Source organism: Typopeltis vanoorti, chromosome 5, assembly GCF_054136105.1.
Source record: "Typopeltis vanoorti isolate ZY-2024b chromosome 5, IOZ_Tvanoo_1.0, whole genome shotgun sequence".
Lineage (NCBI taxonomy): Eukaryota > Metazoa > Arthropoda > Arachnida > Uropygi > Thelyphonidae > Typopeltis > Typopeltis vanoorti.
The window spans coordinates 540,005-556,530 of record NC_143553.1 but is presented as its reverse complement, the minus strand read 5'-3'; the positions used below and the strand labels follow the sequence as shown (position 1 = coordinate 556,530).

Below are 16,526 nucleotides of genomic sequence, written 5' to 3'. Positions count from 1 at the left end.
ATAGTTAATGGTGGAAAGCAAAAATATATTTCGCTACCTTGCCTGGAAACGAGATACTGAACTTCTTCAACTACCACGTTCGTTTCAACTAAGAGTATTATAAGTTTTGTATCCAATTATGAAACTGCCAAATTCCAGTTATTTGAGTACAACTTATTTGGTATCGTCATCTGATAATCAACTTACCAACGAATTCAGGTTGATGCTCTTAAAACCAAGTGTGTGTGTGTGTGTGTGTGTGTGTGTGTGCGTGCGTGCGTGCGCGCGCGCATTCATTTTCACCAGGAGAGAAAACCGTATTCTTTCGCTTTAAAATCGCTACGGTTTGTAAGCAATCCCCTTTTCCATTGTAAGCTACAATGGAAAAGGAGATTTCACAAACCATGTGAAATTACTTTTCTATCAATAAGACCTCGTTCTGTGCGATGCAATTCTTTGTCGTATAATGGTGTACATACTCCATTCCTTATGGCATAATTTCAATAGTCTTCCAACACCGCTCTTGAGATTTGCGAGACTCATTCATGAAATAAGGTTTCCTTATTATTCTTCTGAATACCCTAATACAGTATCCACTCGACAATCCACGAAAATGTGTGTTTCAATGTCGAAACGTTAAAATAATATCTGTTGGCACAAGAAAATCTCTTAAGATGGAGCATCACGACTGGCTCAAGCAGCATGCATCATTTAGCTGATACTCGGTAAAATCATAATTAGAGAAAGAGATGGCAATTTTTTTATATTTTCAAATACATTCGTTTAATAAACTTATGCATAGAAACTCCGTCTAATAAAAAGTGATTTCTATTAACCCGATATTTTTTTTTATCAGAATTAGAATTCGAAGGATAAAATTGCTGTACCTCCTGAAAGTTCTCATAGATGAAATTTGAACTGGTCGGTGTGTGTAATTGTTATTTAAAAAAATGAGGCGGGTATTTCTGAGACTGAGCGGTAGATAAGCAATCACAGCTTTGCGGATCCAAATTCCAAACCAGATAGGAAGGAGAGTCAACTTTAGTGAATCGTGCTTTTCATCATCGCAAAACAAAAAGCCTGTTTATTGTGGCAGTTCAGAGGCTACTTCATGTTGATGGCGAATTGAGTACTGAACCCGTGTTATTGGAAAGTTCGAAGAAATCCGCCAGTTGCCAACTTTACGAAAACTTGGAAAAAGTGCGCAGATAAGAACCAGATGGCGATTCTCGTAATAAACGCTATGAATTGCTTTTGTGTTAGCTTTGCCGATAACTTATTTAATTTGAAATTTTGGAATTGTAAAATGTTAATTACAGTTTTAGAAACTCGGTATCTAGAAGCACATAACGTGAAATTTTGTTTGTTTTTGAGAAAACAACGAAGAAAAGTGTGGCCCACTTCTTAGAATTCCTTAACTCCCCGGTACTGGACTATTTTTGAATCGGCACTGGAAAAAAGGCTTGTTTAAATGCCTCCATTTCGACGAGTAAGCAGGTACAGGAACTAATCCAACAATTTGTTGAACTTCACAACAAATGTAAGGATAAACGCAAACTATGGGAATACGATGCCGGAGTGTCAAAAGTTAACGGGCATGAGGATATTCCTTCATGGGAATATCCTCATGCCCACTATATATATATATATATATATATATATATTTTTTTTTTTTTTTTTTTTTTTTAATATAACTGACCTACAGGCTTTACTTGTATATAGCGGAGCCAGTATCGCATCGTAATGATGAAGATAAACTACAACTGAACGCAACATATTTTTTGGGGATTAAGATAAATACCAGATCCAATGCGAGGAATTTGAATTGCAGATGAGGTCGAACACGCATCATCTGGCTGATTACTAAAGTTTCCAGAGCCGAGCTCGATCTGAAGAAGGAAAGCAAGCCGAGTTTCAGTCGATTGCAGTAATGAAACTCTCCGACTGACTTTTGCCAGAATGAAAACAAAGCAGCGTAAAAACTAATTCCATTAATTACTCGTCGGTGTTTAGATCGCCTGTCCAAAATCATGCTAACAAATGAGACTTGATTATCGAAGCAATCGCGTATATTTCAAACTTCTCTCTTCGTAATGATAGCCTTTGGTTGGAAAGACCCGGTTCGAATCCCGCCCACGACACGAATCTTTATCAGGTCTTGGCAGTTGAGCCAGTCTCATATGGAAACGCGCTTTTCCGTCTCTCAAAACAGGCAAACCGTCCCCGTAAACACGTCTACAGACAAAAAAAATTCTCCCTTGTGGGGGGGGGGCGCATCAGAGGAGACACAATTCGGCAGCATTAATGGCCTAAAATCTTTAATTAATCAATCCGCCTCGGCCTGACGAAAAAGGGATGGAATAGTAGCTTTTATATATAAAATATACGGAATTAAATTTGTTGGAAATGCTCAGACTGTTGAATAATAATAATGAAGGCTATAAACAGGAAGTTCATAACTTCCTATTTACAGCCTTCGCAAAGAAACAAATTTGGCTGTGTTGTATAAGAATTGCTTTGACTTTCATTTAATGAATGCCCGCTGTTCTAACAGTGAATTTCTTTTACAGGTCTGACACCTCGTGCCTGTTGTTATAGGTGACCAAGTTCGCATCCATACTAGCCTCACTCCTTCGAGTGCAGAAGAAGTACTTCCAAGAAAAACTGTGATTTCTCTTAATGCCGCAGAAAGCTCTGTGGACAGCGGGGAAGAAAAAAACTACTCGTTATTATTCTTCAAAGAAGAATTGTGCCTTCCTCAAGGTTTCGCACCACCGAACGAGGCTTGAAAAGACCCGTCTTATTGCAGCTTTCTATGTTGGTTTGCTAAGCATCTAACCCTTTGGTTTTGAAGAAGGCGTGCGAGCACGCGTTATAAAAATGCTTTAATTTTTTTTGAAGCAAATATTACCTTGCAGATTATCGTTCGATGCGTAGTCGTATAGAATGTATAGCATCGTTAGCAAGCTTGAATTTGAATTTATAGATACAGAAGTTTTTTTTAATTATTGCTTAACTTATGCTGCTAATATTTCGCACGTCGTTTGGACACAATTTCATATAAATTCGAGCAAGCTGAACATTTTAAACATTCATCAGAACGAACGTTTAAATGCTTCGCCGTTTTTTCTAGTGAAAGAGGTTAAGGGAGTAGAACATAAAAACTCGAATTTGTGGGCGGTAAATGCCATTGTGCATGTTACTCTGCTATTTGAACCCAGTTTCATCTAAAGCAAAATTAAATATTACAGCGCATGGTTATAATCGGTATGAAAGTGGATGAGGTGGATTACTTTCGGTCTGTTGTAACTGGGAAATAACATGAACTGCTAAGCATACCACGCATACTCCTGCAGTTTGTTGGCGAATCATCTGCTGAATCTTCTTCTACCACTAAAGCACACACACACAACAAAAGAACATAAAACTGGACCGAGGCCATGTTAGCAGGGTAATAGAATGACATTTATCCCGGCGTGGCGCGCTCATAAGCATTCCTTTACGGCTAAGATGGCCATGACGAAGATCAGTTGAATATGTAAAAGAAAACTTCATTCCAAATTGTAGCAATACGGATTGAAAACGCGGTCGCACCGAAAATATCAGATTTTTAATGGAGCTTATCTGCGGTCTAAGGAAAGAATCCGTGCAATTGCAGAATCACTTCATCGGTTCGATTGCGTTGTGCACTTCAGTCCTATTAATTTCTGTTTTGGAAATTTCTGCACAAAAAGGGCGACTTATTTCTGTGGCCCATCCCACTTGCAGATTTCGGCCGAATTTAAGAATCGCAGAAATGACCTTAATCGAACCGATGAAGTGATTCAGCGAACGACTGGCAATATTACTTTCTTTCTTCATCAAAAGAACGGGAACAAGGCATTAATATCACTCCTTCCCCACACACAAATTCGTCAGATATTTTTATACTTTGCGATATTCTCCGTCCAGCCTGAATGCTACTGCCGATATTTATAGGAACTTTCACTAATAGCAGGAGAAAAAAAAAATTAAAATACCATTTGTATGCTGAAAGTGAGACCAAAATGCAACCAAACATCATTCAGTTTTAACACATCCGGTAAAAACTAGACACGACGCTACGTGTAATTCAATAAAGATAATACTTAGCTTTTTTTAAAGCTAAGTATTATCTTTATACTTAGATAATACTTAGTATTATCTAAGCATAAATGTGTGACTGGACGAGAGAATAAAAAAGAGGCAGCTGATTAAGCACGAGAGACTTAATAATATTGGCAACTCGAGCAAATTAAAGATATTCTTATTGTGTCATTACAGAGAACGTCTCCCAATCTTCCCAGTTTAGGTAACGAGCATTTAAATTTAACTCTGCGTATGACATCGTTCCGAAGATCACGGCATATAAAAATGGTGTGAGTGAGTGTGGAATTCTCACTTTAGCCCGGATATCCCATCTGAACCATACATTAACGAAGCGTATCTTTCTATAGACCCTGCTGTAATCGCCGAGTAATATATGTAGCACGGAATTGCTTTCATACGTGTTATACACGAGATTCGTTTCTCGGTTTTATTGTTTCAGAAGCAGTCCTTCATGGCGCAAGTAAATTAGCTTGAAGCGCGGGTTACTTTAAATCGCTCAGGGAGAGAAAACACATCTTTAGCTTCCTACTGTATAAACCATTCAAGAAAATGACGCGATTTCAATAGAAATGTGTTGGTAGGGATTTTTTTTTTTTTTTTAACGCGCCGAATCGAATTTGAATAGGCTAACGTTGTTCGATTTGGCCTTCGTATTAAGACTATTAAAAGCGACGAGGAAATTCCAGAAATCTTTCTGCTGTGCGTTGGACTGACTCGAAATACAACCCACATGAGGAGGAGGAGTGAGTGGGGGAGGGTTATTTTGGGTTCTGTTTTTTAGGCCTGGGTTACCGGGTCAAGTGAAACACAAAAAACTTCGAAAGCGAAGCAGACGAACACGCTGGAGAGAAAAGACGCGCGGGTGCAAAATGAAGTGTTCGTAAAAGGGAAGAGAAAGAAAGGCGGAGTTCTTTTAGAAACCGAGAAGAATGCAAGGGGGGGGGGAGGAATCCAGTGGTGCATGACCGCTTTTTTTTTTTTTTTTTTTTTTACTTGCACTAAAATAAATGAAGGCTTTCTCGACATGTGTTGAATCCCCATTTTCAATGAATATTTAGAGAATCCTTTTCCGGTGCGCGATTCTTAATCGAATGCTGTTTGTTCGGAATTGTCTTTACGGTATCGTTAGGGTGCGTGTTGTCGACGAGTGGCCATTGCGAATGAGATGTGCGAGACTGCTATAAATCGAAGATTTCCAGACTTTGAGAGAATGAAGAATGGAAACAAAGCAGGAGGAGGTCAACGAACTGATTTAAAACATCCGCGGTTTGAAGCGCATGCTAAGTTTTCAATAATTCGACATCTAAACAACAAAAATCATCAGCTGATAGGGGGGGGGGTGTTTTATTGTAAATTCTGATTAGTCAGGTTGAATCTGTTCGCAAAATAAATAAGGGAGAATCCATCTCAGAGTAAAGAAAATCAATCGCGCTAATTTCATAATTTCTAGGCTTTCATCTTAAAATGTAATTCTGTCACGGGAGAGATTCCTCGAATAAATTCTGCTTAATCGTAAATAATTTTTTCCTTCCTAAATTTAATTGTTTCAAACATTATTTCCATTTCTAATTACGCTTTATATCTAAGTTTAATCGTTTTATTATGAATCCAGCAACCTTGTACGTCTGTTATGCTTATTGAAATTTTGCCCCGCATTACCAAGTCCAAATTGTATCTAAAGAGGTTAGTCATGTGACTGTTCCACTTTTTGTTGCTTTATTTAGGGCAGATAATCTGCTAAATCATGCGAAACTTTAACTGAGGAGTGCTTACTAATCAGAGATAATGTGCGATTTAATCACCAAGCCATACATTAGAGAGAAAGAAAGAAAGCCAATACGTTTCTTTCTCTCTCTCTTCCTGTGAAACTTAAAGTTTTGTATTTACCTATAAATTGTACATCGCTGCACTAAACAACTTGATCGCTCATATTTGCATAATTATTTTCTTCTCAGAAAGCAGATCCTTATAATTTTTCGATTTTCTCGAAAAACTAATTTCAAAAGATTGGTTGGCTGACACTAAGGGGAAGATCAAAATGTTGTAGTTCAGGTTTCCTTGCATGAATCGCAAATATTTTTACATGAAATGTGTACCGAAGTCTCCTTTAAACTGATTTACTATATTTTCCTAATAATTTGTGATACGCCTATTTATATGTACTAGTTATAAGTGAGAACTATTTTTTTAAGCTTGATACAATCCAATTGTATTGATGTTATTTACTGTTTGCATGCAGACTATTGTCTTCTTTTGTTTTCGTACATTATGAAGCACAGAATGTGCTCAGAAGTTGTCCTCTTTATTAGTTAAATACTGTTGTAGTTCGGTTTAATTTTTTCCGCATTTTTTCTAGCGCTGTTTAATTACTTGCATTGATTGAACACTAACATGGCTGACTGTATGAGGAATATTTTTTCAATAAATGTGTTTAAAGATATTTGTGTACTGTTCGAAATGTCGTTTCCTTTGAACGTGTATTGGCACGGCTGAAAACCAATTCGGTTCCAACTCCGACATATTTCTCGTTTGTGAGATTTCATAAATCAAAATGCCGTAGTCTCCCTCCCCACCTTATTCGCGGTCAACCCCGGCCCGAAAATATTAAATGGAAAATTCCAGAAATAAACAATTTATAATTACATCGGCAATGTGGGTATTAGATTCAAAATTATTTCAAAGCCGAATGTTTTTAGAAACTATGAACGTTTCATAAGTTGCCCTGAGAGCTTACGAAACTCTCATAGTTTATACGAACATTCGGCTTTGTAAACCAATTATTAATGGGAAAAAATTCATTTTGAAATAGGATACACGGAATGAATGCATGCAGTAAGATCCGCTGTGACCATTTCACTGCATGAAAGATGTCAGCATCGCACGGAAAAGGTAAATTCCGTTATTCATTCGTTTCATTAGCAAAATGAATCATTAATTCTGACAAACAAAACAAGCGTGTGTGTGTGAACTGAAATAAACCGAATCTCCGTAACACTACAGCGTAGCAATTAAAGAAGCCAACGCTTCTGTAATTCGTGTTATGTTATAAAAGTCAAACTATATACAGTACATTACCATTAAAAATTATACGTGAATTCAAAAAATCATACAAGCGATGATTACCGCCCATTCCCTCCCTGTTAAGAGAATGAAGAAGGACCATCCATCCACTCACCGACTGACGTATTGTTGCATCAGACTCAATGAACGTTAAGGAGGAGCACACAAAACAGAACTTTTTTTTCGGATGCAAACGTTGCATCCTAACGGGAGGCGATTCCGTTTTCACAGTGCAGCCCGAGGACAGGATATCGGTTGAAATGAAACACTCGGCCGTCCCAAACGCACATCAGTATCACTTTGAGCAGTTCGTTCTTCCTGGAAACAAGAACAACCCCTGCTCATAAATACCATGGCACTCTGGCGTTTCTGTGGTGCGTGGACACGAAGAAAAAAAAAGCCTTTCACTTACTTTTAATTCTGAAATGTTCGTAATATTACCATGAGTGCAATAAAATTAACTGATATTTACTCTCGAAATATATATACGGCGTAATTAATGCGGAGTATTCGAGTACTCTGGTTCACCTTCGCCCGTGATTGCAGACCTGATGTACTGTCTGTTCTCCAACAAATCTTCATAAACGGACTGCGAAGTTGCTCATGTTCGTCTCGTTCTCAAAGTTTAAGTAATTCATTCGGCAAACGAGGATACCCTTTGGAGCGATCCAGGTTGGAATCCCGTCTAGGGAAACTTTAGAGGAGCTTCTCAACGGAAGGTAAATTAGCCGTTCCCGTAGGGAGCTAATCCATTACCGCAAAACAGGCGAACAAGCTTGAGGAGCAGACGAATTACCAGACCTAATACACTACCGTAATAGAGTTGATTTTTTCAGCTGCAATTCGGAAATACAAAACTCAACTGTTCCCCCGCCTCATTCGAGGTTCGCTTCCCAATGGTGTTTCATTGGACGCCAAAGGGACGCTGTTCTGGCAGGCCAAACCTTTGAGCTGCCCCTTCTCCAAATCATTTCGTCACTCGTTGAAATTATTCGTGGTTACAACTGAATCGTTTCGACACGATCACCGCAATGCAGACAGCACAGATTGCCAACACCGCTGCCGCGTTCATTTTTCAGGGTACTGTGCCACAATTATGTGGTCCAGACCAGAAGAGGCATTCCCACACCATGAAACCACATGCAGTCTTTAAGAAAAGGGCAATATATTGTGATAAATAACGTTCTCACCAGCTGTCATACCAAACGAGTCCACTTCATTTGAGGTGTCTTAGTTCATCCCTTCACATGGACTAGCGTACTGTCCAATTACAGCAATATTTGTACCACAGCAGTTGAATTCGAGCTTTGGGTGGTCAGCGATTTGTGGCTTGTCTCTCTTTCCCAGAAACTATGGAGTTCAGAAGGTGGTGTTCCCCAACAAACCTTTACAACTAACATCCTGAGTTACTGTGCGAGACAATCACGTGAAACTTAGCAAGAGGAGCGCACAATCCTTTTGGCACTCTCCTATCCCTGTGTCAGACTGTGATTTGCTGGACCGTTTAAATAGGCTTTTAAGCCTATTTAAACGGTCCAGCAATTAATGTGGTCATTGCATTAATCATGAATGTTTTAATTGTATCGCTGTCTCACTAAGCGATTGGTGATTAACGTGGCATCTTGTAACCGGGCCCCGTTAGATGTAAATTACGTCAAAAGTATCAATCGCAGTAATTTAGCCTTCGCTTTCTTGCATTACACCACCTGATTTATCATATGGATAAATGAGGTGGTGTAATGAGGACACTGATTCTTGATGCATTTGGGATGTTTGAGCAATACAGCGTTTATTGTATGAGTTGGACAATATAAAGCGTGGTCATCGGTTAGAGAATGTCATTTATGTATACGAGTGATAGGGGAGAGTGATATAACAGACCCCTGAGGAACATCTGCATTAGTACAGAAATCTGAGGAAGGAATATCATCTACCATTACCCTCAGCGACCAGCAAGAGAGAAAAGTGGTTACCCAATTACAAATGATGGAAGACCGTCCATAAAGTGTCGGTTTGCTGATCAGCCAAACCATGTGATACGCTCTGCAAATGCAACAGCACGGGTTTCCCAAACCTTTCCACGCGTGTCCACATATAGATATAGGCAAGTAGATCTGTTGCAGATCTTCTAGATGAAAAAGATGACTGCTGATTACCATTTATCCTTTTTTAGCACCTTCGATATAGTATTTCTTCAATCTGTGGGACGAAAGGCAAATGGGCCTAATAGATGCAAGATTGTAGAAGAGGGGTGTTAGGCCAGGAGTCCATTTCTCCAGTACGATTGGGGAGATGCCATCAGGAGCAGAATCCTTTTATTATTATTATTCATGATTCTTCTGTTTTTCTGACGTGAGGCCACAAGATGAACACGTTGCATTAGTTCTGGTACAAGTTGGAGTCGATTTGTCTGTGCAAGCAATGGAAGAGAAGAATGATGGTAGGAAGTCAGCCCTCTTTAACTGTTGTTATAATAGTAGCGTCAGGCTTGGAAAGAGAGAATACAGGGGGAGGAGCATAGATGAAGAAAATTTTGATTGAACTCCCTTTGCAAGAGGTGAGTAATCAGAAATGTCATTTGTACAAGATGAGTTTTTGCCTTTAGCTTTTTCGAAGTCAAACTTAGATTTCTTAATGGATGTTATGCAAGTTATTGGCTTCAGTCCAGACTGGAAATGAAGCTGTCCAGACTTGAAAAATCGTAGCTTGGATATTGAGCGGAAATTTTAAATGAAGAGGGGGAATGAATGCTTCAGAAAGTATTTGACTCGGAGAGTAGAAACGCTGGAACTTCTCCTTTACATGGAGTAACCATGTAAAGGAGAAGTTCCACAAATGCCTTTAGAATTTTTAGTTATCGAAAAATTAGAGACCATGCCTACACTAATTGAGAGGTCAGCTACTTTGTGCAGTTGTAATGCCAAAACACGTGAGGTTAAGAATGGTTGAGGGAGGGGCGTTCTACTAGAGATGAAACTTGTACAAGATTAAGGTCTGGGTTATCCAGAGGAGGTGACCTCAGCAGTGTACTTGGAAGGAGAACTGGTTAATGAGCAATCTACGGCAGCGTTTCCCAAACTTTCAGTACCCATTTTGAAATTTTAGTAACATCAGCGAAAGCCATTTGAGAGAAGCTATAATAATTCATTTAAATACTATTGATTATCAAGGTATTTATTTTTTAACATTGGCGTTATGATAAATTAATGGCTCTCACCAATTACTTTCATTTGATCCAGAGCCTGTTTGTGTCACAAGTTGTAACGGATGTGCAATTCATGCGGTCATTTGCATTTAGCAGTTGCGTTATTGGTTATTAATAAACCTTGAAGTCAGTCTAAAAATGGATTTGTTTATTACATGCATACTTCATCCTCTCTTACCGCTTGGTCAGCAGAATTCAAAAAAAAAAAGGGGGCGCCACTTGAATTTGTAGGCATTAAAGTCACTAGGAATATGACTTCGCTGTGGAATAGGAAATCAAGTCAAAGAAGTCAAAAAGAGTTCCAGAATGTGGAGAGACAACCGACGAATGATGCTTAAAGAAGATTTCGACATTTTTTTGTCCATGAGGAATATGAGGCGACACAAAAGCGCATTTGTCATTCTTGTGGTTAAAGGAACCATAAAAGTTTAGTTTGAACGTCTGATGTGCACGAAATTCTAGCTACAATTTCGGTTCTGTCCCAAACCGGAGGTCAGGTCTGGATGTGAAATTTTGGCTAACATTTAAATTAGGGAAGTGGATATGGAAGAGTGTATTTTCTCTATTTCCTGAGTGTTTCTTTAACCGAAGTGACACTACGTGTGTTTGAGTTTACTCTCAAAGTGGTGATTTAAATAAAAAGTTGGGAGAGCATACATTGAGAGGAGATGGACATGTTGTCCACACGGAGAGCATCCAGTCTCCATGCCCTAACCTGTCTAGACGATGTCTCTCGCATACACCACACCACACCACTATGCCTCCTTCAGAGCAGGGTATGGCAATGCAAATAGCAGCATGTTATGCCCAACTGATCGGGAAGTTCCCTCAAGCGTTATAGTGCTGCTATGGTGCAGATGGTCCCCACACCAGGCTCCGAGGAGTTAACGCAATTTGCTTGGTACGGGGTATTGTAGCTTCAGTTCTCGGCTGACGACTGAGTCAGGATATGGTGACGGAAGATGAACAGATGGACTTATATGCCGAGCGGCATCATGATGGCAGGTGGGGAATGTTTTCTTGGTAATGAATTAGTGCTCTTGAACCCTGCGAAGCAACGTTTGAATTAACAGGGCATTTTACTTGATTGCCGATCAGGTTCACTCCTTCAAGATGTTGTGAATCCGCTAGACTTATTGATTCTCTTTCTATCCCCCCTCTGTTTTATTTATTTATTTAATTCGGTTTACATTTATTTCGTATCCTAATTTCGGCATGGTATATTTTATTACTAGCCGATCGAGTTCACTGGATTTTTATTGGCGAATTACAGTATATCACTTTTATGTGCTTTCAGCATGTTGACGTAGTCATACGGATATATATATATATATATATATAAATATAAGTTTAATAAGCGTCGGTGCCATGAAGTCGTGATGCTTATTTTTTGGGTCGAGATTATTGATCGTATTATGGTGGTGGGTGAGGATACTGCCCGACGATGTGTTTGTGTGAAATGAGTGTTTCATCACCGACCTCGTATTGATTAAGTAGAAAATGTTCGACTTTGATTAGGAGCCACTCAAAAGCACAAGTATTTGAAGTAGACGAGCCAAGAACAATGTTTGCGGTTTAAAGGCATGCAGTGGAAAGGAGCACTTTATTCGGTAAGTGTATTATTTGCAAAAATATTATTGGTGGGTTTATATTTTATAAATGTAAAGAAGTCTTTGTGTCCTGTGCTTGAATTACCTCATTGGCGTGCAGCATTTTACATTAAGTGGATGGCGTTCCATTAAATTCTTAATGCATTTAATTGGATGAGAACGATGTTTAAAAAAAAACCGCAGATTGTAATTAGTGGGCTCGATCGCAGATCTGAACGAAGCTGAGCGTTTGCGTGTGAGATGAGTTGTTCGCATTCACTGAAAGCAGCTCACTTTCACAGGTTGTTGCCGTCGAAACTGCTTAGAGTGACATTCCCATGGAACAGAACACGGACATCCCGTGGAGCTTCGTTCATTTCATCCCGATTTGTGCCGTCCCGTTCACCGCCTTTTCAGTTCGAAGAGAATTTTCTTTTTAATTTTCACTGCCCCTTGGCATGTCACCTGAACAGCAAATTAGGTTCTAAGCTAATTAGGGTCTGTCAGTTGTTTGGTGTGCCTATTTTGAAAATAGGACCAGCTGCTACAGAGAATACCCTCCTTACGAGTATAGCAACGCAATCAAATGCATTCGATAGAATTTGTAGCAAGGTTAGATTTATCTCACGGATTTGTGATGAAAAAGTTCATTGAATTAAGAAAGGCAGACATGTCGTCTTGTAATTTCAAGGATTTTCGAGGAATCTGGTAAAACGAGGTAGCACATTTGATAAAAAAAGGGGGGAGGGGCAACATTTTGCTGAATGTTTGTCGCTAATTTCAACGTATTCTAGTTTTCTTCTTATTCATTTAATTTAACGTTGGAATCCTGTTAACGAATACTTCGCCTGAATAAAGTGGCGAATGCAATTTTGAAATCAGAACTGCAATTCCAGCAAGTCGAATTTCGGCCCTGAACATTCTTGTCACGAGGGTAACTCGTCGGGTGCTGGTTCAGCCGCTGCGAGAATTCTTCATAAATTAGCATAAAGATTTATACCAATTTTGAAAGATGGATAAGACAAGAGATTGTTGCTAGGTTTGAAAGAATGTGAAAGGATATCTTTCCCAAATAACATCAATAAAAAGAATAATAAGAATGAATCATTTGCATTACGAAAAGCCAACGAAAGAAACGCTTTACGATTTTGTTTCCGTACCTGGCATGTCCCTAATTCTCTACTTCGCGCCGTTTACTGTTCATCTTTCTCGCTACATTTTTTTCTACGCTTCTCTTTGTGTAGTGCTTGGGAGAAACAACCTTTCAGTTATTTCTCATGCGCTGCTCGATTATTTTCTTTGCAGATTTTTTCTGTTTCGTATGACCTTTAACGTGGAGCATAAATTTTCCATAATTTTCAGATTCCTTCTTTTCCGTGAGAAATGCCTCGAGTACTACTCGCGTCACAATCGCTCTAACATTGTTGATCGCCGATTACCTTCTTTTACATGCAGTGTCGAAGATAATTATCCGTCAGCAGCTCTTTCCTTCCACGGTTAAAATTACATTTTAATCGTGGAAGAAAAAGAGAGTAATCTCAGATGATCACTCTCTTGCTGACTACCGGGTTTATTCGCTGATGCATTCCCATTCATTTCTGTGCTGCTCCCAAGATCAGCGAATCTTTTGTTAGCCTCCGTCTCGTACGAAATAATTTTAAAGCCATTGCTGATTTTCTGGAACGAACCGCTACTTTTGCCGGACTTCTGCTATACTCAGTAATGCTCTTTCGCTTCTGTTTCCAGATAAAAAATCTCGTATTCGATCCCTACGATTATATGTCCCCTCTGGCAACCAGATTTTCCTTATGGTAAATAACTTTTTTGGCGGTATGCGTGTCTTCATGCCGAAAGCTCTTTTCCTTTGGTCCGAATATTTGTGGCGAATCGTTTAAGAATTCACTATCGACTTACAAGAACCGCATTCAGTGGTTTGCCATTTTTTTGTTCTCCGATTTTTCTCAGCAAACAGCTGTCACTGTTGAAAAAGAGACCATCGATCCGACTATGCTTCGCTCGTGTCTACATCATTCACAAAAGGGTTCTTAGCTTCAAAAACTCCAGTTTCCCTGGCTCTTCAAAAATCCAGTCCGTTTGCTAATTAATAATTGTTTTGGTTAGGCACTCAAATATCATACTTTCGTTGTACACTTTTACTCATCTATTTCGCTACTTTAAGGGTCTTTCGTACACTCCATCATAAAAAATTACCATTTTTCATCTTGCTACTAATACCGTCCATTGTTTTCTTTGTATCTTTTCATAATCCCACCGTAGCGCATTCCCTGGGAAAAGGCGCCATTTCGCTTCGATTATTTACAACACGCAAAATACCCGATACCTTATGATTGCGTGTCGTTTTTCATATTTCCAACCGATCTTCACGTTGAATGCATTTTCAGCTTTCTTTCCCGAAAAGGCAAATATGTGCGAGGTTTTTTCAACCACTTGTCATTTCAAGTTGCTGCATGACCGATTGATAAAAATATCTGATCGTTTCACTGCTGGAAGAAAAGGAAAGAAAAACAACAACATCGGATGTGTTTTTGGAGCCATGTTTGTGTATTATTTCATTTTGTACTTTCCGGATTAAATGTTTTAAGCCCAGTTTTCTTCAGGAGGAAGTATCTTTTCTAATGCTTACTCACTGATTAGATGTTGGGAAGCGTAGTGTCCTGTAAATATATAATCGTCTAAGTAGTAAGATATTTACGCTAATAGAGCATATTTGGCAATCACTGTAACGCGTTTACTGTCGATTAAAATGCGTATTAATTTATTTTGTAAACAGATTAGTGGAGTGTGTGTTATTGTGATATGTTCCTCCCCCGCTTAGTATACCGTACTGTATCACAGTTTGTATCCAGGCGAAATATGGTGTTCTTGACATTATCAACGTTAGGAATCTTTTTAAAAGAAGAATCGAAATAGCAGAAATCTTACTCCGTTGCATACTTCTGTAATATGTGGTTTTCAGCTTAAGTTGCTGTCCATATTGAATCCTAAATAAGTTATAGTTCAAGTTTTTCTATCTCCACGCAGTTACAATTTCGATTGCTTTTACAATTCCAGTTATGTAGGAATATACGGATGAAAAAAACTGGTTTTGCTAACAGGTGTATTTCTGAGTTGTTGTTTTTTTTAGCATTGCGAGTAAGTTTATTCACGTGAAACCAGTTTGGCACCGTTTCCAAATCTGTGTTGACCATGTTTTGCATTTGTATTTGTTGAATTAACGAATGCAGTATCGTGTTTGCCTACGCAGTTTATATAATCTTCTAGGGTCAAAAACACGAAGGAGAAAGACTGGAGCCAAATCACCTCAAAGAGTAATGAAATCAAAAAGATCGGAAGGAAACGATCAATTTTTTTTTAGATTAAATCAACAGACGCCGACGGTTCAATTTGTGTCATTCTAATTTTAGGATGAGGAACAGCTCCTTATCACCAGTTATGCATTACACGTCCTTGGGGCTCATTGGTTAGTTTCAACGCTCGCTTGCTACTCTTAGTTACAGATATGTTTGCTATTACATGGACAGTACATCACTCCTGATATCCAGAACAAGTGAGCAATTCACGAACACGATTAGTCTGTTATATGACATCCACTAATACACTTTAGCTTTCTCTCCTGCTAATTAATGATCACCACTTTGTCCCCTCGAGTCGCCACCACGTCATGTGACCATCAGAGTGAAGCTGCATTATATACAGTACTTCCTAATTAAGATGCGTCTTCAAGCTGCAAGCGCGACCCCCCCCCCCCCAACGTAGAAACTTTAGCTGTTTACTGCTCCTTGGCTCAGTTTGGCCGTTTGCGATGAAGCAGTTAATTTGAAGTAAAAGCAAGGCGTACCGTATCCGTTTGCTCACTGAACAGTTCAGTTCCACCTGCCTAGGGATGATGAACGAAGTGCTGCCTTACTCAGATTAAAGCGAAGCATCACTTGGGTCTGAAATGTCACCAGATTATTTTCTCTTTGTGGACTCCCTGAAGTAGCTGACAGATCCAGAGTTTAACAGTTCTAGCCTATAAATCTTTTTCACGGAGCGCAACGTTAGCGATCGCAGTTCACGTGCACAGGGCAAGAATGTCATTGAACTGCCTTGTACATCTTTCTCCTTTCCACATGTGCTTCATAGTACTGCGTAAAGGATTTGTGCTGGCTATGATGGAGCGTCACTTCGTGCAATATTCAAAATGGCAAAGGTGGTCAATTCCTGACATACGCTTCCTTGGCTCCGGATCACGCAATTCGCCACGCCATTTCGCTGTTGCATTAGCACCGATTAAATAGCATTCTTCCCATTACTCCAAGAGCAAGAGCTAGTAGGAAGAAGCTGTGAGTGAAAGGGATTTTAAAGACATAAATGCAACGCGAAGTGTGGAAATTTTTCGAATTTTGTAGCAACCAAATTCCCACACCACTTCTAATAAAATATCGGTTTGTTCAGTCTCTGGATCCGTGTATGGAAATGTTCGGTTCAATAGTACGAACAGAAAACATCAACTCACTCAGTTCATAACAGGACGTCGTATGCAATACCATGTAAGACTGCAT

The 16,526-nt window shown here is 39.2% G+C and overlaps 1 protein-coding gene across 2 annotated transcripts in view; it reads left to right on the top strand.

The window, feature by feature from the left end:
• Positions 1 to 6,547, top strand: part of LOC150106178 (protein phosphatase 1 regulatory subunit 3C-like) — a 30,105-nt gene extending 23,558 nt beyond the window's left edge. For both annotated transcript variants that reach the window (XM_090393022.1, XM_090393021.1), the window contains exon 3: positions 2,550 to 6,547. The gene's annotated coding sequence lies outside the window, so the exon portion shown is untranslated. The remainder of the gene's footprint in view (positions 1 to 2,549) is intronic.
• Positions 6,548 to 16,526: the final 9,979 nt, after the last annotated feature.